A 22124-nucleotide genomic window follows, 5' to 3' on the forward strand; every position below is an offset into this window, starting at 1 on the left:
ATCTACACATAATACCCCATAATGACAAAGCATTTTTTTGTTGTAATTTTAGAAAATGTATTACAAAAAAAACACAGAAATATCACATTTACTTAACAAGTATTCAGACCCTTTACTCAGTACTTTACTGAAACACATTTACATTTACATTTACATTTAAGTCATTTAGCAGACGCTCTTATCCAGAGCGACTTACAAATTGGTGCATTCACCTTATGATATCCAGTGGAACAACCACTTTACAATAGTGCATCTAACTCTTTTAAGGGGGGGGGGGGGGGGTTAGAAGAATTACTTTATCCTATCCTAGGTATTCCTTAAAGAGGTGGGGTTTCAGGTGTCTCCGGAAGGTGGTGATTGACTCCGCTGACCTGGCGTCGTGAGGGAGTTTGTTCCACCATTGGGGTGCCAGAGCAGCGAACAGTTTTGACTGGGCTGAGCGGGAACTGTACTTCCTCAGAGGTAGGGAGGCGAGCAGGCCAGAGGTGGATGAACGCAGTGCCCTTGTTTGGGTGTAGGGCCTGATCAGAGCCTGAAGGTACGGAGGTGCCGTTCCCCTCACAGCTCCGTAGGCAAGCACCATGGTCTTGTAGCGGATGCGAGCTTCAACTGGAAGCCAGTGGAGAGAGCGGAGGAGCGGGGTGACGTGAGAGAACTTGGGAAAGTTGAACACCAGACGGGCTGCGGCGTTCTGGAACACCTTTGGCAGTGATTACAGCCTTGAGTCTTCTTGGGTATGACGCTACAAGCTTGGCACACCTGTATTTGGGGAGTTTCTCCCATTCTTCTCTGCATACCCTCTCAAGCACTGTCAGGTTGGATGGGGAGCGTTGCTGCACAGCTATTTTCAGGTCTCTCCAGAAATGTTTGATTGGGTTCAAGTCCGGGCTCTGTCTGGGCCACTCAAGGACATTCATACTTGTCCCGAAGCCACTCCTGCTTTGTCTTGGCTGTGTGCTTGGGGTTGTTCTCCTGTTGGAAGGTGAACCTTCGACCCAGTCTGAGGTCCTCAGCGCTCTGGAGCAGGTTTCCATCAAGGATCTCTCTGTACTTTGCTCCGTTCATCTTTCCCTCAATCGTGACTAGTCTCCCTGTCCCTACCTCTAAAAAACATCTGATGATGTTGATGCTGCCACCACCTTGCTTCACCGTAGGGATGGTGCCAGGTTTCCTCAAGACGTGACGCTTGACTTTCTGCCAAAAAGTTAATTCTTGGTTTCATCAGTCCAGAGAATCTTGTTTCTCATGGTCTGAGAGTCCTTTAGATGCCTTTTAGTGATGAGTGGCTTCTGTCTGGTCACTCTACCATAAAGGCCTGATTGGTGGAGTGCTGCAGAGATGGTTGTCCTTCTGGAAGGTTATCCCATCTCCACAGAGGAACTCTGGAGCTCTGTCAGAGTGACCATCAGGTTCTTGGTCACCTCCCTGACTAAGGCCCTTCTCCCCCGATTGCTCAGTTTGGCCGGGTGGCCAGCTCTAGGAAGAGTCTTGAAGGTTCCAAACTTCTTCAATTTAAGAATGATGGAGGCCACTGTATTCTTGGGAACCTTCAATGCTGCAGAAATGTTTTGGTACCCTTCCCCAAATTTGGGACGTGACACAATCCTGTCTTGGAGCTCTATGGACAATTCCTTTGTCCTCATGGCTTGGTTTTTGCTCTGACATGCACTGTCAACTGTGGGACCTTAAATAGACAGGCGTGTGCCTTTCAAAATCATGTCCAACCAATTGAAGTTACCACAGGTGGACTCCAATCAAGTAGTAGAAACATATCAAGGATGAATAATGGAAACAGGAAGAAGCTGAGCTCAATTATGAGTCTCATAGCAAAGGATCTGAATTCGTATGTAAATAAGTTATTTCAGTGTTTTTAATACATTTACATTTGCAAAAATGTTTTTGCTTTGTCATTATGGGGTATTGTGTGTAGAAAAAGTATTTAATCCATTTTATAAGAAGGCTGTAACGTAACAAAAGGGTTCTGAACACTTTCCGAATGCACTGTATCTAACATTCTAGTTCACATGATCTTCAAATCCAAGGTAATGAGGAAATATGCAGGCTTTTCCTCCGCTATATATATATATATTTGTGCTCCCTGTAAGTATATTGCACCATCACTCTGTATGCTTGAAATAAAATGACTACAACCTTAGAAATAAAACTTTGATTACAGTATTGTGTTGTTGGTCTTTGTTAAAATTAGTATCAGTATGTAGGATATCTGGTGGCAACCCCATTCATGTAATGTAATCACACACACACACACACATGATAACATCTTACAGAACACATACTAACATTCTCAGTTTGGTAACATTTATTTATCAAAAACCTACATTGATTACATTGCTGACCATACAATCAAAGTATATCTTGTAGCACTTTTTCACCTATCTGGGATATATTCTGTCTTTATTTTTTAACAATAATGTGAATGTAGTTTAATCTGTGTGTATTGTCACTTTCTACTTGGAAGCCAGTGGCATAGAGGAGGAAGAGGGGTCTTCTTAAAGGTGTTTTCCAGGATGAGAATGGAGTGGCCCTTCCTGAGTTGACTACCCTCGATGAGGTCACAGAGAGCCATCTTCTCTTCCTTGTAGTAGAGACCCACTTTGCCACCTGTTATGTTGGCTATGGTGATGATGGGTCCGACAGCTTTTCTGGGAGTTGTTTGTTAAGCTAAGAGAACGAGAGAGAATCATTGGACAGTGCTGAAATAAATGTGGTTGTCAGTATTTGGAGTTTGCATTGAACACTGCTATGAGCAACAATAAACCATGTTTTATGCTGGTGCTGGAACTGAGCTGTGAAATGTGTATGTACATGGACATGTAATTGCTTTATGCTTTGAAATGTCTAATGTGTTATATTCCCATGTTGAATGGCCACAAATTTATTTATATGTAGATTCCCTCCCGCTGGATAGGGTTTACATACCAGTATGACTGGTGGTTTTGCCCTGGTTGCCAATGGAAATGTTTCCGCTCACATTGCCTGATACGTTTTGGCCTGATACGTTTTGGCCTGATACGTTTTGGCCTGATATGTTTTGGCCTGATTCAGTAGGACATTTGGCAACACATTGTTTTTTTTTGCAGACGCTTTGACTATTGGTATGTGAAGGGACATCAGTTGAAGCACAATCCATTGCTGCAACTATAGAGAGAGGAGAGAAAGAGAGGGGGAGAGAAAGAGGGCAATTAAGGGTTAAGTTGATTCAATTCAGTGGTGGAAAAATTACCCAATTGTCATTCTTGAGTAAAAGTAAAGATACCTTAATAGAAAATGACTCAAGTTATCCAGTAAAATACTACTTGAGTAAAGGTCTAAAAGTATTTGGTTTTAAATATACTTAAGTATCAAAAGTAAATGTAATTGCTAAAATATACTTATTTATCAAAAGTAAAAGTGTAATTAATTTCAAATTCCTCATATTAAGCAAACCACATGGCACCAATTTGTTATTTTACATATAGCCAGGGGAACACTCCAACACTCAGACAACATTTAAGCAAAGTGTATCTGTGCAATGTATCATTATTAGTCACCATTGCACTAAGTGGCATTGCATGTCTTTTGCGATGTCTTGCTCCTTATGCTCAAGTTCAAGCACAGAACATTCATGAGCAGACGCAGTACTCAATTAGTATCAATGCTCTAGGTTCCACAGTAACAACAAAGTAGTGCCTAGGATAAATTCTATATAACAGTATCACATTATATCACACGTAACAACTCCTCCCTTCCAGCTATCTTGTATTCCGTCAACATCAAAAGAGATATGCATGTAAATTCAACAACTGTAACAATAACTGAAATAAGGCACTATTCAATTATTAAAACTAACAACACATTTGTTTCACAATAAAATCAAATAAAACTAGCTTGAGAACCAGTCAGTAGTTGTAGGACTCTGAGAAATGGTGGCTTCAACAGTCTCTTGAGGTTCCGTTTCATTACAGTGCCTATAATAAGTATCACACCCCTCTGACTATTTCCCATTTTTTGGCTGTTACAAACAGGAACAACATTTGATTTCATAGGGATTTTGACTGATCTACACAAAATACTCCATTATAGCAAAGTGAATAAAAAAAGAATAAACTGTAAACATTTAAAAACAAAACAATTTGCAACATTAGTTTGGTAAAGGACATATTTTCATCGGAAACATTAAGCCCAGTCTACTTGTTGTTTTCAACAAACAGATGTTGTGGCCGTAATTCATCACCATGCAGTGTTCAATGGGAATTGTCCATTTAGAAAATTCCAATGAACAGGCAGATTAAACTAAATCGAACGTCTGTATATTGAAAAGAAGACAGATTTTGGTTTGTAACACTGAAAAAAAGTTGTTCAACTCTGCCAAATGAGCCTGTTTCAAATGATCACTATTTGAGAGTAACTGTTCCAGGCAGGAGACACACATGTCTTCACACTGCCAACTTTTTATTTGGAAAAATATTCTATTATGTTTTTTTAACTTGATATATTTCTGACCTGTGCAAGGAACAAAGGACTATAAAATCCTGGTGTGTCACGTCATTCATAAATGAAATGCCCACTCTGATATTTTCAGCCATTTTGATCATTTAAATGAATAGGCTACCCATTAATTCATGAAGAATATAACTTATAAATGCATACATGGGTCTTCCACTCAGTGTTGAAAAGCAACCTAACATAGGCAATAACATCATTACACTAAAACATATATTTGTAGACATTCTATTAAGAAACGTAGTATCCAAAAATAAGACAAATCTAACAAATGATCAACTGAACAAAAGAAGGCTATGCCATTTCAGTGGAGGCTGCTCTAGATACTGAGATCATAATATTTGGTATCATATTGATACAAGACTGACAGTATCCCCCATTTCTGAGTATCTTGCTGAGGGGAGAACGCTTATAAAAGTGGCGGGAACGGCACAAATGGAATGGCATCAAACACCTGGAAATCATGTATTAGATGTATTTGATGCCATTCCACTGATTCCGCTTCAGTCGTTACCACCAGCCCGTTCTTCCCAATTAAGGTGCCACCAACCTACTGTGGGTTGTACAGCCCTAGGCTTCTACAGTTAAGCGCATGCTGAGGTTACTGCCTTTTTGAAGATTGTGTTCCATGATATAACATATAATATAATATGTTAAGATTATGGTTTCAAATGGCACTTTTTATTGACTGAATATATATGGGTCAATTTAGCAATTAGGATTTGTTATCTGTAATGGTTATAATAAATTAGGCATTGTTTTTGCGAACTGTTGGCATATAGGCCATGATACATTTGCACATATTGTTGTATGTCCTTGTGTTCTAAAAATATATATATTTTTCATTTAAGGACTGGAGTTCATTTTCAGTTATTGTGTCAGAACCTAAGAACAAATAGTTGTGTTCTGTTCATAAATATGGATTCCTCCTGTGAAGAAACTTTGTAGAATTGCACAATTTTTAAAATTCACTTTCAGACAAAGTTAGGCGCCCATGTATGTCACCATAAGGCTGATCTTGTGCCCACACATCTCTCTGTAGCAATTAAGCCTGGGGTCATTAGCATGAGGACAATAGTATGAGGACAACACCTAAAGCATGTATTTTAAATGATGTATTTACCTGTGTGTGTGTTCTTCCTCGGTGCGGTGGCGCGCTTGAAGGTTGTAGTAATCAGGTGTTCTAGTGCAGAGTGGAGAGATGGCTCTGCTTTTATAGGGTAGATCTTACAGAGAGAGGAAGGGTGGGAAGTTCTCAGCCCAATCCATTCCAGGTAAATGTTATTATTCCAGAGAACTGAAGAGGATGACTCAGTTCCAGAGAAGCTAGGTGGGTGTCACAAGATCAATATATTTGTCAAGCGCTAAAACGTATTATATCTCAAAGGGCCATATCTTTAACTACCCCCTTACAGGTAAATCACTGACTATCAAGGGAGTTTGATAACCTAAAATAATAAGACGATCAGCCTGAGAATGCAAAAAATAGCAACCATGTGAGAGTCTCTGAGTTGCTATCTATGTGCAGCAGTTCTCTTGCTCATTAAAACTGATCTCAGGTCAGCTGGTAGCAGGGTCGTAGAATTAAAGTATGTGCAGTGGTTCTTCTGTTTGCGTTGGAAGCCGTAGAGGCAGCGGGGTCAGTGGTAGGGTTGGTTGCCACTGTGCTGATGGCTGCAAGTGATGAGGTTGGAGCTCTGGCTGAAGGCTTTGCCACACACCTGGCACACATTGGGCTTCTCACCTGGCATAGGAAAGCAGAGGTAAAGTTCACTATTTTATAAGTGTTAAAGGGGCAGTGCGGTTGTTAGGGTGCTAAATATCCATATTGACGATGGCCGTATTTTCCACGTGTATGTACAATAAGCCCACTCTCTGTCTCTCCCACTCTGTCTTTCCCGCTCTGATCTGTCCCCACCCCATTCCGTTGTCTACCAAGCCGTCATATCGGTTTTGTCCACCAGGGACCATTCATTGCATTGTGTTAGTAACCAATAGCCAACTATTTGTGTGTTTATGTAATTCTGTGTGATTAGTTAGTTAGTTAGTAAATAAATAATTAAGCCAATTTGTATATCGCTGATTCATCATTTATGCTAGGGTTCGTGCAGATATCTAAGGATTTTGCGACATTCAGAATGAGACTGATAGAAGGTAAACAATTAATTAATGACTGAAATGTAAGAGATATTTATATCTTTAAGAGTTCATTCGGAAAACGGTAACCCGTTAAATAAACTTTTCCGTGGTGTCCTGAGATTGCAAATGAGTTAATTGTTACAGGATTAATGTAATCATCGTAATAATTAAACATAGTTAATCGATTTGATAAAACAATCATCATCACATTAATGATAGCCAAGACATAACATGTGATGTTAACAAGTTATTGATTTCTAAACCTACATACACACTATATATACAAAACTATGTGGACACCCTTTCCAATTAGTGGATTTAGCTATTTCAGCCACACCCGTTGCTGACAGGTGTATAAAATCGAGCACACCTCCATGCAATCTCCATAGACAAACATGGGCATTAGAATGACCTTACTGAAGAGCTCAGTGACTTTCAACGTGGCACCATCGTAGGATGCCACTTTTACAACAAGTCAGTTTGTCCAATTTCTGCCCCTGCCCCGGTCAACTAAGTCAAATCAAACTTTATTTGTCACATATGCCTAATAGAACAAGTGTAGACCTTACCGTGAAATGCTTACTTACAAGCCCTTTTAACCAACAGTGCAGTTCAAGAAGAGTTAAGAAAATATTTACCAAATAAACTAAATGATACGGAGGCATGTTTGTTTTGGATTCCAACCAAATGTAAATCAAAACTAAAGTTGAACTGTCATCTTTTCCCAGTAGGTAGTAATAGCTAGTGATAGTGATGCACAAGCTAGGCCTATTTGAAACATTGGCATCTACTGACAGCATTTACCTGACAGATTCAGAAGCTCGAAAACCCCATTAGACTTTGTCTAAAGTTTAGAGGAAAAAAACTAAAACAAAACATATTTTTGTTTTTCAGTCAAAGACAATCGTTTCAATATTGGTTACATTTTATTTTTCAGTTTACTAAATTGTTTTCAAATTTGAATTTGAATTTTAGTTTCAATTTTCCTTTACTATAATAACCTTGGAATGGTATGGCCTTATGGAAAATGAAAAACACATTTTGACTGTGACCTTGACAAAGACCAGATCTTTATTCCCATAGAATACATGTTGACTCTCGTGTATGAATGATGTATTTCTTCATGTCAGACTTCTGGTGAAATCAGATTAGCAGGTACGCATGAGCGCTTGAACACTTTCCAACACACCTTGCAGCCAAATGTACACCCCTGAAACATGAGAACATAGCATAGTTCTAACCCTATTACAGGGGCTGAGTCACTGGCTTACTGGTGCTCTTTCATGCCGTCCCTAGGAGGGGTGCGTCACTTGAGTGGGTTGAGTTACTGACGTGATCTTCCTGTCTGGGTTGGCGCCCCCCCTTGGTTTGTGCTGTGGTGGAGATCTTTGTGGGCTATACTCGGCCTTGTCTCAGGATTGTAAGTTGGTGGTTGAAGATATCCCTCTAGTGTTGCGGGGGCTGTGCTTTGGCAAAGTGGGTGGGGTTATATCCTTCCTGTTTGGCCCTGTCCGGGGGTATCTTCGGATGGGGCCACAGTGTCTCCTGACCGCTCCTGTCTCAGCCTCCAGTATTTATGCTGCAGTAGTTTATGTGTCAGGGGGCTAGGGTCAGTTGGTTATACCTGGAGTACTTCTCCTGTCTTATCCAGTGTCCCGTGTGAATTTAAGTATGCTCTCTCTAATTCTCTCGTTCTCTCTTTCTTTCTCTCTCTCTGAGAACCTGAGCCCTAGGACCATACGTCAAGACTACCGGGCATGATGACTCCTTGCTGTCCCCAGTCCGCCTGGCCTTGCTGCTATTCCAGTTTCAACTGTTCTGCCTGCGGTTACGGAACCCCTACCTGTCCCAGACCTGCTGATTTCAACTCTTAATGATCGGCTATGAAAAGCCAACTGAGATTTATTCCTGATTATTATTTGACCATGCTTGTCATTTATGAACATTTTGAAAATATTGTCTCTCTCTAATTTTCTCCTTCTCTCTTTCTTTCTCTCGGAGGACCTGAGCCCTAGGACCATACGTCGGGACTACCGGGCGTGGTGACTCCTTGCTGTCCCCAGTCCGCCTGGCCTTGCTGCTATTCCAGTTTCAACTGTTCTGCCTGCGGTTATGGAACCGCCACCTGTCCCAGGCCTGTTGTTTTTCAACTCTTAATGATCGGCTATGAAAAGCCAACTGAAAATTATTCATGATTATTATTTGACCATGCTTGTCACTTATGAACATTTTTGAACATCTTGGCATAGTTCTGTTATAATCTCCACCCGGCACAGCCAGAAGAGGACTGGCCACCCCTCATAGCTTGGTTCCTCTCTAGGTTTCTTCCTAGGTTTTGGCCTTTCTAGGGAGTTTTTCCTAGCCACCGTGCTTCTACATCTGCATTACTAGCTGTTTGGGGTTTTAGGCTGGGTTTCTGTACAGCACTTTGAGATATTAGCTGATGTACGAAGGGCTATATAAAATAAACTTGATTGATTGATTGATACTATATTGGCTTCATATTTTGTGGGACATTTTATTTATTGGGTTATCACATCCCAAAAGGATGGAATGTTTATATATAGTTTCTTTCCAGAATTGTAGGGTGGGTGGACAGAACCAGGTGGCGTGAAAGTAGTTGTCTGGAGTGTCGTTTAATTATTTAATATTTTATTGAAATATTTTGTATCTGTAATAATTGTTATGTAGCTTCATCTGTAATTAATAAAGAGTGTTAAGATACAGGAGGTTCCCTGGTGGCGTTTCGTTTTGGGGCTGTGATCCACCCCGTCCTCATCCACCCAGATCTTTCCTGTTTCAGCTAACTTCACTTCTTTGTCGACAGTGAGGATGTAGGACTTGGGCTGACCCTCAGCATACTCTGCCAGGAGGTTGTCCAGCCCATGAAGTGGGGATTCCTCAGGGCAGCTATGTGTATTGTCACTTTACAGTATCATAGATGCTCTTAGAGAGAAGGCTCTTCTTAAAGGTGCCTTCCAGGATGAGTATGGAGTGGCCCTTCAGGAGTTGAGGGGTCAATGAGGGGTCAATGAGGGGTCAATGAGGGGTCAATGAGGTCAATGAGAGCCATCTTCTCAGAGAGAGAGAGAGAGAGACAGAGAGAGAGAGAGAGATTTGACAGTGCTGAAAGGAGTGTGGTTGTCAGTATTAAGAGTTTGCTGGGAACACTGCTTTGAGCCTCATAATTGTTTATTTTTTATTTATTTTTACGCTGGTGCTGGAACTGATTATAATATCAATGTGTCTTATAATCCCATGTGGGATGGCCACATGGCACTACAATAAAATACACTATATACAAAAGTATGTGGACACCCCTTCAAATGAGTGGATTCGGCTATTTCATTCACACCCGTTGCTGACGGGTGTATAAAATCGAGAAAACAGCCATGCAATCTCCATATACAAACATTGGAAGTAGAATAGCCTTACTGAAAAGCTCAGTGACTTTCAACGTGGCACTGTCATAGGATGCCACCTTTCCAGCAAGTCAGTTCGTCAAATTTCTGACCTGCTAGAGCTTCCCAGGTCAACTGCAAGTGCTGTTATTGTGAAGTGGAAACGTCTAGGAGCAACAATTGTTCAGCCACAAAATGGTAGGCCACACAAGCTCACAGAACGGGACCGCCAAAGTGCTGAAGCATGTAAAAATCATCTTTCCCCAGTTGCAACACTCACTACAGAGTTCCAAACTACCTCCTGGAAGCCACGTCAGCACAATAACTGTTCGTCGGGAGCTTCATAAAATGTGTTTCCATGGCCTGTCTTTCCACTAGATGTTAGAACATTGCTGCAGAGACTTGTTTCCATTCAGCCACAAGAGCATTAGTGAGGTCGAGTACTGATGTTGGGCGATTAGTCCTAGCTTGCAGTCGGAGTTCCAATTCATCCCAAAGCTGTTCGATGGGGTTGAGGTCAGGGCTCTGTGCAGGCCAGTCAAGTTCTTCCACACCGATCTCGACAAACCATTTCTGTATGGACCTCACTTTGTGCACAGAGTCATTGTCATGCTGAAACAGGAAAGGGCCTTACCCAAACTGTTACCAAAAAGTTGGAAGCAGAGAATCGTCTCCAATGTCATTGATTGCTGTAGCGTAAAGATTTCCTTTCAGTGGAACTAAGGGGCCTAGCCCGAACCATGGAAAGCAGCACCAGACCATTATTCCTCCACCACCAAACTTTACAGTTGGCATTATGGCATTGGGGAAGGTAGCGTTTTCCTGGCATCTGCCAAACCCAGATTCGTCCATTGGACTGCCAGATGGTGAAGTGTGATTCATCACTCCAGAGAACGTGTTTTCACTGCTCCAGAGTCCAATGGTGTCGAGATTTAAACCTCTATGGCAGACGCTTGGCATTGCGATTGGTGGTCTTAGGCTTGTGTGCGGCTGCTTGACCATGGAAACCCATTTCATGAAGCTCCGGACAAACAGTTCCCTTGCTGTCATTGCTTCCAAAGGAAGTTTGGAACTCAGTAGTTCCGTTGTTGCTCCTAGACGTTTTAACATGGACGACCCATGTTAAAAAACTTGTAGGCGTCTATTTACCACCACAGACAGATGCTGGCACAAAGACCACACTCAACCAAATCAATAAGGCCTTAAGCAAACAAGAAAATGCTCACCCAGAAGCGGCGCTCCTAGTGGCCAGGGACTTTAATGCAGGCAAACTTAAATCAGTTTTTCCTAATTTTTACCAGCATGTCACATGTGCATTTACAATGATTACATTAATCCTGTAACAATTAACTCATTTGCAATCTCAGGACACCTATCTCTTACATTTCAGTCATTAATTAATTGTTTACCTTCTATCAGTCTCATTCTGAATGTCGCAAAATCCTTAGATATCTGCACGAACCCTAGCATAAATGATGAATCAGCGATATACAAATTGGCTTAATTATTTATTTACTAACTAACTAATCACACAGAATTACATAAACACACAAATAGTTGGTTATTGGTTACTAACACAATGCAATGAATGGTCCCTGGTGGACTAAACCGATATGACGGCTTGGTAGACAACGGAATGGGGTGGGGACAGATCAGAGCGGGAAAGACAGAGTGGGAGAGACAGAGAGTGGGCTTATTGTACATACACGTGGAAAATACAGCCATCGTCAATATGGATATTTAGCACCCTAACAACCGCACTGCCCCTTTAACACTTATAAAATAGTGAACTTTACCTCTGCTTTCCTATGCCAGGTGAGAAGCCCAATGTGTGCCAGGTGTGTGGCAAAGCCTTCAGCCAGAGCTCCAACCTCATCACTTGCAGCCATCAGCACAGTGGCAACCAACCCTACCACTGACCCCGCTGCCTCTTCGGCTTCCAACGCAAACAGAAGAACCACTGCACATACTTTAATTCTACGACCCTGCTACCAGCTGACCTGAGATCAGTTTTAATGAGCAAGAGAACTGCTGCACATAGATAGCAACTCAGAGACTCTCACATGGTTGCTATTTTTTGCATTCTCGGGCTGATCGTCTTATTATTTTAGGTTATCAAACTCCCTTGATAGTCAGTGATTTACCTTATAAGGGGGTAGTTAAAGATATGGCCCTTTGAGATATAATACGTTTTAGCGCTTGACAAATATATTGATCTTGTGACACCCACCTAGCTTCTCTGGAACTGAGTCATCCTCTTCAGTTCTCTGGAATAATAACATTTACCTGGAATGGATTGGGCTGAGAACTTCCCACCCTCCCTCTCTCTGTAAGATCTACCCTATAAAAGCAGAGCCATCTCTCCACTCTGCACTAGAACACCTGATTACTACAACCTTCAAGCGCGCCACCGCACCGAGGAAGAACACACACACAGGTAAATACATCATTTAAAATACATGCTTTAGGTGTTGTCCTCATACTATTGTCCTCATGCTAATGACCCCAGGCTTAATTGCTACAGAGAGATGTGTGGGAACAAGATCAGCCTTATGGTGACATACATGGGCGCCTAACTTTGTCTGAAAGTGAATTTTAAAAATTGTGTAATTCTACAAAGTTTCTTCACAGGAGGAATCCATATTTATGAACAGAACACAACTATTTGTTCTTAGGTTCTGACACAATAACTGAAAATGAACTCCAGTCCTTAAATGAAAAAAAGATATATTTTTAGAACACAAGGACATACAACAATATGTGCAAATTTATCTAGGCCTATATGCCAACAGTTCGCAAAAACAATGCCTAATTTATTATAACCATTACAGATAACAAATCCTAATTGCTAAATTGACCCATATATATTCAGTCAATAAAAAGTGCCATTTGAAACCATAATCTTAACATATTATATTTTATGTTATATCATGGAACACAATCTTCAAAAGGGCAGTAACCTCAGCATGCGCTTAACTGTAGAAGCCTAGGGCTGTACAACGCACAGTAGGTTGGTGGCACCTTAATTGGGAAGAACGGGCTGGTGGTAACGACTGAAGCGGAATCAGTGGAATGGCATCAAATACATCTAATACATGATTTCCAGGTGTTTGATGCCATTCCATTTGTGCCGTTCCCGCCACTTTTATAAGCGTTCTCCCCTCAGCAAGATACTCAGAAATGGGGGATACTGTCAGTCTTGTATCAATATGATACCAAATATTATGATCTCAGTATCTAGAGCAGCCTCCACTGAAATGGCATAGCCTTCTTTTGTTCATTTGATCATTTGTTAGATTTGTCTTAGTTTTGGATACTACGTTTCTTAATAGAATGTCTACAAATATATGTTTTAGTGTAATGATGTTATTGCCTATGTTAGGTTGCTTTTCAACACTGAGTGGAAGACCCATGTATGCATCTATAAGTTATATTCTTCATGAATTAATGGGTAGCCTATTCATTTAAATGATCAAAATGGCTGAAAATATCAGAGTGGGCATTTCAATTATGAATTTTTATTTATTTATTTTATTTTACCGTTATTTTACCAGGTAAGTTGACTGAGAACACGTTCTCATTTGCAGCAACGACCTGGGGAATAGTTACAGGGGAGAGGAGGGGGATGAATGAGCCAATTGTAAACTGGGGATTATTAGGTGACCATGATGGTTTGAGGGCCAGATTGGGAATTTAGCCAGGACACCGGGGTTAACACCCCTACTCTTACGATAAGTGCCATGGGATCTTTAATGACCTCAGAGAGTCAGGGCACCCGTTTAACGTCCCATCCGAAAGACGGCACCCTACACAGGGCAGTGTCCCCAATCACTGCCCTGGGGCATTGGGATATTTTTTAGACCAGAGGAAAGAGTGCCTCCTACTGGCCCTCCAACACCACTTCCAGCAGCATCTGGTCTCCCATCCATGAATGACGTGACACACCAGGATTTTATAGTCCTTTGTTACTTGCACAGGTCAGAAATATATCAAGTTAAAAAAACATAATAGAATATTTTTCCAAATAAAAAGTTGGCAGTGTGAAGACATGTGTGTCTCCTGCCTGGAACAGTTACTCTCAAATAGTGATCATTTGAAACAGGCTCATTTGGCAGAGTTGAACAACTTTTTTCAGTGTTCCAAACCAAAATCTGTCTTCTTTTCAATATACAGACGTTCGATTTAGTTTAATCTGCCTGTTCATTGGAATTTTCTAAATGGACAATTCCCACTGAACACTGCATGGTGATGAATTACGGCCACAACATCTGTTTGTTGAAAACAACAAGTAGACTGGGCTTAATGTTTCTGATGAAAATATGTCCTTTACCAAACTAATGTTGTTGCAAATTGTTTTGTTTTTAAATGTTTACAGTTTATTATTTTTTTATTCACTTTGCCATAATGGAGTATTTTGTGTAGATCAGTCAAAATCCCTATGAAATCAAATGTTGTTCCTGTTTGTAACAGCCAAAAAATGGGAAATAGTCAGAGGGGTGTGATACTTATTATAGGCACTGTAATGAAACGGAACCTCAAGAGACTGTTGAAGCCACCATTTCTCAGAGTCCTACAACTACTGACTGGTTCTCAAGCTAGTTTTATTTGATTTTATTGTGAAACAAATGTGTTGTTAGTTTTAATAATTGAATAGTGCCTTATTTCAGTTATTGTTACAGTTGTTGAATTTACATGCATATCTCTTTTGATGTTGACGGAATACAAGATAGCTGGAAGGGAGGAGTTGTTACGTGTGATATAATGTGATACTGTTATATAGAATTTATCCTAGGCACTACTTTGTTGTTACTGTGGAACCTAGAGCATTGATACTAATTGAGTACTGCGTCTGCTCATGAATGTTCTGTGCTTGAACTTGAGCATAAGGAGCAAGACATCGCAAAAGACATGCAATGCCACTTAGTGCAATGCTGACTAATAATGATACATTGCACAGATACACTTTGCTTAAATGTTGTCTGAGTGTTGGAGTGTTCCCCTGGCTATATGTAAAATAACAAATTGGTGCCATCTGGTTTGCTTAATATGAGGAATTTGAAATTAATTACACTTTTACTTTTGATAAATAAGTATATTTTAGCAAATACATTTACTTTTGATACTTAAGTATATTTTAAACCAAATACTTTTAGACTTTTACTCAAGTAGTATTTTACTGGATAACTTGAGTCATTTTCTATTAAGGTATCTTTACTTTTACTCAAGAATGACAATTGGGTAAATTTTCCACCACTGAATTGAATCAACTTAACCCTTAATTACCCTCTTTCTCTCCCCCTCTCTTTCTCTCCTCTCTCTATAGTTGCAGCAATGGATTGTGCTTCAACTGATGTCCCTTCACATACCAATAGTCAAAGCGTCTGCAAAAAAAAACAATGTGTTGCCAAATGTCCTACGGAATCAGGCCAAAACATATCAGGCCAAAACGTATCAGGCCAAAACGTATCAGGCCAAAACGTATCAGGCAATGTGAGCGGAAACATTTCCATTGGCAACCAGGGCAATACCACCGGTCATACTGGTATGTAAACCCTATCCAGCGGGAGGGAATCTACATAGAAATAAATACATTCAAATTTTATTGTTTTGTGGCCATTCAACATTGGAATATAACACATTAGACATTTCAAAGCATAAAGCAATTACATGTCCATATACATACACATTTCACAGCTCAGTTCCAGCAACAGCATAAAACATGGTTTATTGTTGCTCATAGCAGTGTTCAATGCAAACTCCAAATACTGACAACCACATTTATTTCAGCACTGTCCAATGACTCTCTCTCGTTCTCTTAGCTTAACAAACAACTCCCAGAAAAGCTGTCGCACCCAGCATCACCATAGCCAACATAACAGGTGGCAAAGTGGGTCTCTACTACAAGGCAGAGAAGATGGCTCTCTGTGACCTCATCGAGTGGAGTCAACTCAGGAAGGGCCACTCCATTCTCATCCTGGAAAACACCTTTAAGAAGACCCCTCTTCCTCCTCTATGTCACTGGCTTCCAAGTAGAAAGTGACAATACACACAGATTAAACTACATACACATTATTGATAAAAAATAAAGACAGAATATATCCCAGATAGGTGAAAAAGTGCTACAAGATATACTTTGATTGTATGGTTGAATTCAGCAATGTAATCAATGTAGGTTTTTGATAAATAAATGTTACCAAACTGAGAATGTTAGTATGTGTTCTGTAAGATGTTATCATGTGTGTGTGTGTGTGTGTGTGTGTGTGTGTGTGTGTGTGTGTGTGTGTGTGTGTGTGATTACATTACATGATTGGGGTTGCCACCAGATATCCTACATACTGATACTAATTTTAACAAAGGTCAACAACACAATATTGTAATCAAAGTTTTATTTCTGAGGTTGTAGTCATTTTATTTCAAGCACAGAGTGATGGTGCAATATACTTACAGGGAGCACAAATATATACAGCAGTGATAAAATCTGCACATTTACTCATTACATTCGATTTGAAAATCATGTGAACTGGAATGTTAGATGAATGCAGTGTTGCCCAAGTGTGTTAGTGCTAAGGAAAAAACTAAAATAGAACCACTTTCACACCACATGGCTCTGTCCCCCCACCCTACAATTCTGGAAAGAAGCCATACACAAACTGTCCACCCTTTTGGGTCACAGCATTCCACTCTCCCCAAGCTTTTGCCTTCTTGGATTCACCTCATCAGGCATTAAGATTCATCAGAGAACACACACAGGAGAGAAACGTTATATCTGTGATCAATGTGGGAAGAGTTTTACTCAGTCAACCAGCCTGACATCACACCAGAGAATACACACAGAAATAACCAGTCAACCAGCCTGACATCACACCAGAGAATACACACAGAAATATAAATCAGTCCATTTCTATTGCCTTAAATATATCCAAGAAAACAATGTTTCTCAACTACAAAAACAGATTCCAACCGTCTATTTTGTCAATGGATTAATCTCCTCACAGACCACATCACAATGGGAAAAAATACAGCATCCACCAAAGACAAAATCCAGTCCTTGAACGGAAACTGGACCCCACTCCTCAACTCCTTGCAGCTACAGATGAGCTGATCCCACCCTAGTGTTTCCTCTTACACCCAAGTTGCTATTAATATTTATTTGTATACATTATATGGAGCAGCAGTTGAAAGGTACAACGTTTGATAGTTGATTGATGTTGTATAATTAATTATAATTATTATGTCCATAATTATTGGTACTCTTGAAAAAGGTTAGCAGAAAATACTGAGCTATATTGAAAGCAATTTTGGGGGGGAAATTGTTTTCTTTTAAACTACCTGTTTTGAATACTCCCCTTGCGAGGTTAAATACACTGAGCCTTTAAAGAGAGAACACGTTGGGAGGAATTCTAGACTATTTCTCCAAATATAATCTTTCCAGATCCTTTATGTCCTTTGTCTACTCTTATGGACTGACCTCTTCAATTCAAACCACAGGTGTTTAGGGGCTCAAGTCCAGAAACTGAGACGGCCATTGCAAAATGTTGATTTTGTGGTCAATTCACCATTTCTTTGTGGATTTTGATTAGTGCTTGGGGTTACTGTCTCGCTGGAAGATCCACTTGCTGCCAAGTGTCATTCTCCTGGCAGTGACAACCAGGTTCTTGGCTAAAATGTCATGGTACTTGGTAAATTGCATAATGCCGTTGACCTTAACTGGGCCCCCTGGACTTTTTTTTAGTTTGAAGCGCTGTCACAATGCCACAATTAAGATGTTTAAAACTTGTCTCAGCAGCATACTGTCATGACATTGGCCTGGGGGTAGGTTTATGACAGTCATAAATACCTCTTCCCCCCTTTTTCCTCTCTCTCCACCCTACTGATGTGACATTAGAAAACCCCTTAGTTGACATAGAGATTCTGGGAACATCAGAAGGTGGGGGGAAATTAACTATATTCTGGTAATCCGACCAATTGAACATATGCAGTTGTACTTAATGAATATGATGTCAGTTCGGTTGTCATCTGAGACATTCTCATCAATGATAAGATGACAAACTCTACAGTGTAAAGTCTACACATCAGAGTTATCGGATTCACATGGAATTGTTGTTCAATTTAAATGTTTGAATATGAAATTATTTGTGATGGGATGAAATGTGGTTTTAGCTTCTAAAATGTGAGAATTGGGTTTTCATGAGTGAATTAGGCCCGACTCAGTGGCCCGCCCACATGAAGAGACATAGGTTGTAAACTATGAAACACACCCCTTTTCTCCATTCCTATATAAAGCCTTGACGACAATTTAACCTCCTGTTCCGAGGATGTGAGGACGACGATCCGATGTCAGAACGGTTCAGATAATAACTACAGAACGAAGCCAACATCAGCGTGAGCTTTGGTTGCGAATGGTATGAACTTTGAACTCTTATTCACTACAGAAGTGATACCTCCTAGCCGTTGAGTTAGCAACAGCGGCTGCAAACGAGGGTTAGGAAGGAACAGACAGAGTATCCCGTCTATCACACAACGACGTTACTACAACTATCCAATTGTCCACCAGAGACATTCTTCAAAGGACAAAGGACTCGGTTTGGCAACACAGCCTTCCATCTACCACCAACCTACTGAAGCACAGCGCAGAGTAAATATTTATTGCATTTTCCTTTTCCAAATGGGCGGTAATTTAGAATGCATAAGATATTGTATTTACGATAGCGCAGCTTCGCCCTTTGTTCCTCAGTCGTCCCGTTCATTAACTCAAACCCAGCCCCTTTTCTTTTGTGTAACAAGCTGTCATATCTGTTCCGCCCGCTAGGGACGTTTTCTTTTATGACGTAATTTGTAATCAAGTTATGATTAATTATGTGTAATTCTGTGTGATAGTTAGGTATTTAGTAAATAAATAATTAAGCCCAATTTTGTATTGCTGATTCAACTTGTTAGCCAGGGTTCGTGAAGATAACCAAGAATTTTCAACTTTCAGATGAGACTGAATTAAGGTGACGATTAATATTGACTGCTATTGATGTAAAATATTACTAGGTCTTTAAGAGTTTATTCGGAAGATAATAGCTCTATAAATATTATGGTGGTGCCCCGACTCTCTAGTTAATTACATTTACATGATTAGCTCAATCAGGTAATATTAATTACGGAGAAATTATTTTATAGAATAACATGTCATCAATTAATCCGGCATAGCTAAAGACATGACAATACATTTTAGATTTTTTGATGCAATGAAGGTAGAAATTGCTTATTTGGTCGATATTACTTACCAAGCAAAGCAGAGCTGTTTTATTGAGGTACAAATATCCTGTGCTTTTCATTTTGCGCATAAGTGTCTACAAACTCAGCCTGTCTACATTGTAACTGCAAAGCATATATGGCTCAGCCAGGACTGTTACAATTGTAAAATGTTTTACACAAATTATGTGTAACAACACCCTGAGTGCATTGGACATGAAACAACGACACAAATGTAACAGCACAAGAAAATATATATATATATATATATATATATATATATAGTTTTACATTAGCAGGTGACTACACATTTTCTAATTTCAGTCACTAGTTAGCACAACCACAGTCATAAACCCCAGCCTCATTGTAAAGGTTGTCAATGTCGTTCTCCTCCTCAGACGAGGAGGAGCATGGATCGGACCAAGATGCGGAGTAGGAGGTATTCATGATTTTAATGGCAAACCAACAAACACTACAAATTAACAAAAACCACAAACTTGACTAACCTGCAACAGTCCTGTGTGGCCCAAACGCTAACACAGGAAACAAACACCCACAAAACACCAGTGAAACCCTGGCTGCCTTAGTATGACTCTCAATCAGAGACAAACGATACACACCTGTCTCTAATTGAGAATCATACCAGGCCGAACACAAAACCCCACATAGAAATAGAAAACATAGACTGCCCACCCAAAACTCACGCCCTGACCAAACTAAAACAAATACATAACAAAGGAAAACAGGGCAGGAACGTGACAGAACCCCCCCCTTAAGGTGCGAACTCCGAGCGCACCAGCACAAAGTCTAGGGGAGGGTCTGGGTGGGCGTCTGTCCACGGTGGCGGCTCTGGCGCTGGGCGAGGTCCCCACCCCACCATTGTCACTCCCCGCTTCCGTATCCCCCTCCCAATGACCACCCTCCAACTAAACCCACCTAAATGAAGGGGCAGCATCGGGATAAGGGGCAGCACCGGGATAAGGGACTCTGGCAGGTCCTGGCTGAGGGACTCTGGCAGGTCCTGGCTGAGGGACTCTGGCAGGTCCTGGCTGAGGGACTCTGGCAGGTCCTGGCTGAGGGACTCTGGCAGGTCCTGGCTGAGGGACTCTGGCAGGTCCTGGCTGAGGGACTCTGGCAGGTCCTGGCTGAGGGACTCTGGCAGGTCCTGGCTGAGGGGCTCTGGCAGGTCCTGGCTGAGGGGCTCTGGCTGGTCCTGGCTGAGGGGCTCTGGCTGGTCCTGGCTGAGGGGCTCTGGCTGGTCCTGGCTGAGGGGCTCTGGCTGGTCCTGGCTGAGGGGCTCTGGCTGGTCCTGGCTGAGGGGCTCTGGCTGGTCCTGGCTGAGGGGCTCTGGCTGGTCCTGGCTGAGGGGCTCTGGCTGGTCCTGGCTGAGGGGCTCTGGCTGGTCCTGGCTGAGGGGCCCTGGCTGGTCCTGGCTGGACGGCCCTGGCTGGTCCTGGCTGGACGGCCCTGGCTGGTCCTGGCTGGACGGCCCTGGCTGGTCCTGGCTGGACGGCCCTGGCTGGTCCTGGCTGGACGGCCCTGAAGGCTCGGGACAGACGGGCAGCGCTGGGCAGGCAGACAGTTCAGACAGCGCTGGGAAGGCAGACAGTTCGGGCAGCGCTGAGCAGGCAAGCAGCGCAGGCGGCGTTGGGCAGACGGCCGACTCTGACCTGCTGAGGCGCACAGTAGGCCTGGTGCGTGGTGCCGGAACTGGAGGTACCGGGCTGAGGGCACGCACCTCAGGGCGAGTGCGGGGAGGAGGAACAGGGCTCTGGTGATGCACTGGAAGCCTGGTGCGTGGTGTAGGCACTGGTGGTACTGGGCTGGGGCGGGAAGGTGGCGCCGGATATACCGGACCGTGAAGGAGGACACGCGCTCTTGAGCACCGAGCCTCTCCAACCTTACCAGGTTGAATGGTCCCCGTAGCCCTGCCAGTGCGGCGAGGTGGAATAGCCCGCACTGGGCTATGCAGGCGAACCGGGGACACCACCTGTAAGGCTGGTGCCATGTACGCCGGCCCGAGGAGACGTACTGGAGGCCAGATACGTTGGGCCGGCTTCATGACATCCGACTCGATGCCCAACCTAGCCCTCCCAGTGCGGCAAGGTGGAATAGCCCGCACTGGGCTAAGCACGCGTACTGGGGACACCGTGCGCTTTACCGCATAACACGGTGTCTGACCAGTACGACGCCCTCTCACTCCACGGTAAGCCCGGGGAGTTGGCTCAGGTAACCAACCCGGCTTCGCCACACTCCCCTTTAGCCCCCCCCTCAAGAAATTTTTGGGTGAGCCTCTCGGGCTTCCAGACTCTCTTACGTGCTGCCTCCTCATACCAGCGCTCCTGGGCTGTGGCTGCCTCCTTCTCCTCCCGAGAGCGGCGATTCTCTCCCACCTTAGCCCAGGGTCCATCTCCGTTGAATATTTGTTCCCATGTCCATTCCTCTTCTCTCCATTGCTTTTGTTCTTGCCGTTCTTCTCCAATCCGCTTGGTCCTGGTTTGGTGGGTGTTTCTGTAAAGGTTGTCAATGTCGTTCTCCTCCTCAGACGAGGAGGAGCATGGATCGGACCAAGATGCGGAGTAGGAGGTATTCATGATTTTAATGGCAAACCAACAAACACTACAAATTAACAAAAACCACATACTTGACTAACCTGCAACAGTCCTGTGTGGCCGAAACGCTAACACAGGAAACAAACACCCACAAAACACCAGTGAAACCCTGGCTGCCTTAGTATGACTCTCAATCAGAGACAAACGATACACACCTGTCTCTAATTGAGAATCATACCAGGCCGAACACAAAACCCCACATAGAAATAGAAAACATAGACTGCCCACC

The 22124-nt window shown here is 42.3% G+C and overlaps 2 long non-coding RNA genes across 3 annotated transcripts; one reads left to right on the top strand and one right to left on the bottom strand.

The window, feature by feature from the left end:
• Window positions 1–2302: 2302 nt before the first annotated feature.
• Window positions 2303–5856, bottom strand: LOC129843375 (uncharacterized). Its single transcript, XR_008757828.1, has 3 exons — window positions 5627–5856; window positions 2941–3159; window positions 2303–2682 (listed from the first exon to the last, which is right to left on the bottom strand). It is a non-coding gene; the product is annotated as an uncharacterized LOC129843375 (long non-coding RNA).
• A 250-nt stretch (window positions 5857–6106) lies between these two features.
• LOC129843374 (uncharacterized) lies at window positions 6107–16248 on the top strand. Of its 2 annotated transcripts, none has more exons than XR_008757827.1 (3): window positions 6107–6266; window positions 15367–15585; window positions 15863–16248. It is a non-coding gene; the product is annotated as an uncharacterized LOC129843374 (long non-coding RNA). The 2 variants fall into 2 exon arrangements; XR_008757826.1 differs by lacking the exon at window positions 6107–6266 and adding an exon at window positions 12406–12480.
• Window positions 16249–22124: the final 5876 nt, after the last annotated feature.

The sequence above is a fragment of the Salvelinus fontinalis genome, unplaced genomic scaffold (genome assembly GCF_029448725.1).
Source record: "Salvelinus fontinalis isolate EN_2023a unplaced genomic scaffold, ASM2944872v1 scaffold_0127, whole genome shotgun sequence".
Classification (NCBI taxonomy): Eukaryota; Metazoa; Chordata; class Actinopteri; order Salmoniformes; family Salmonidae; genus Salvelinus; species Salvelinus fontinalis.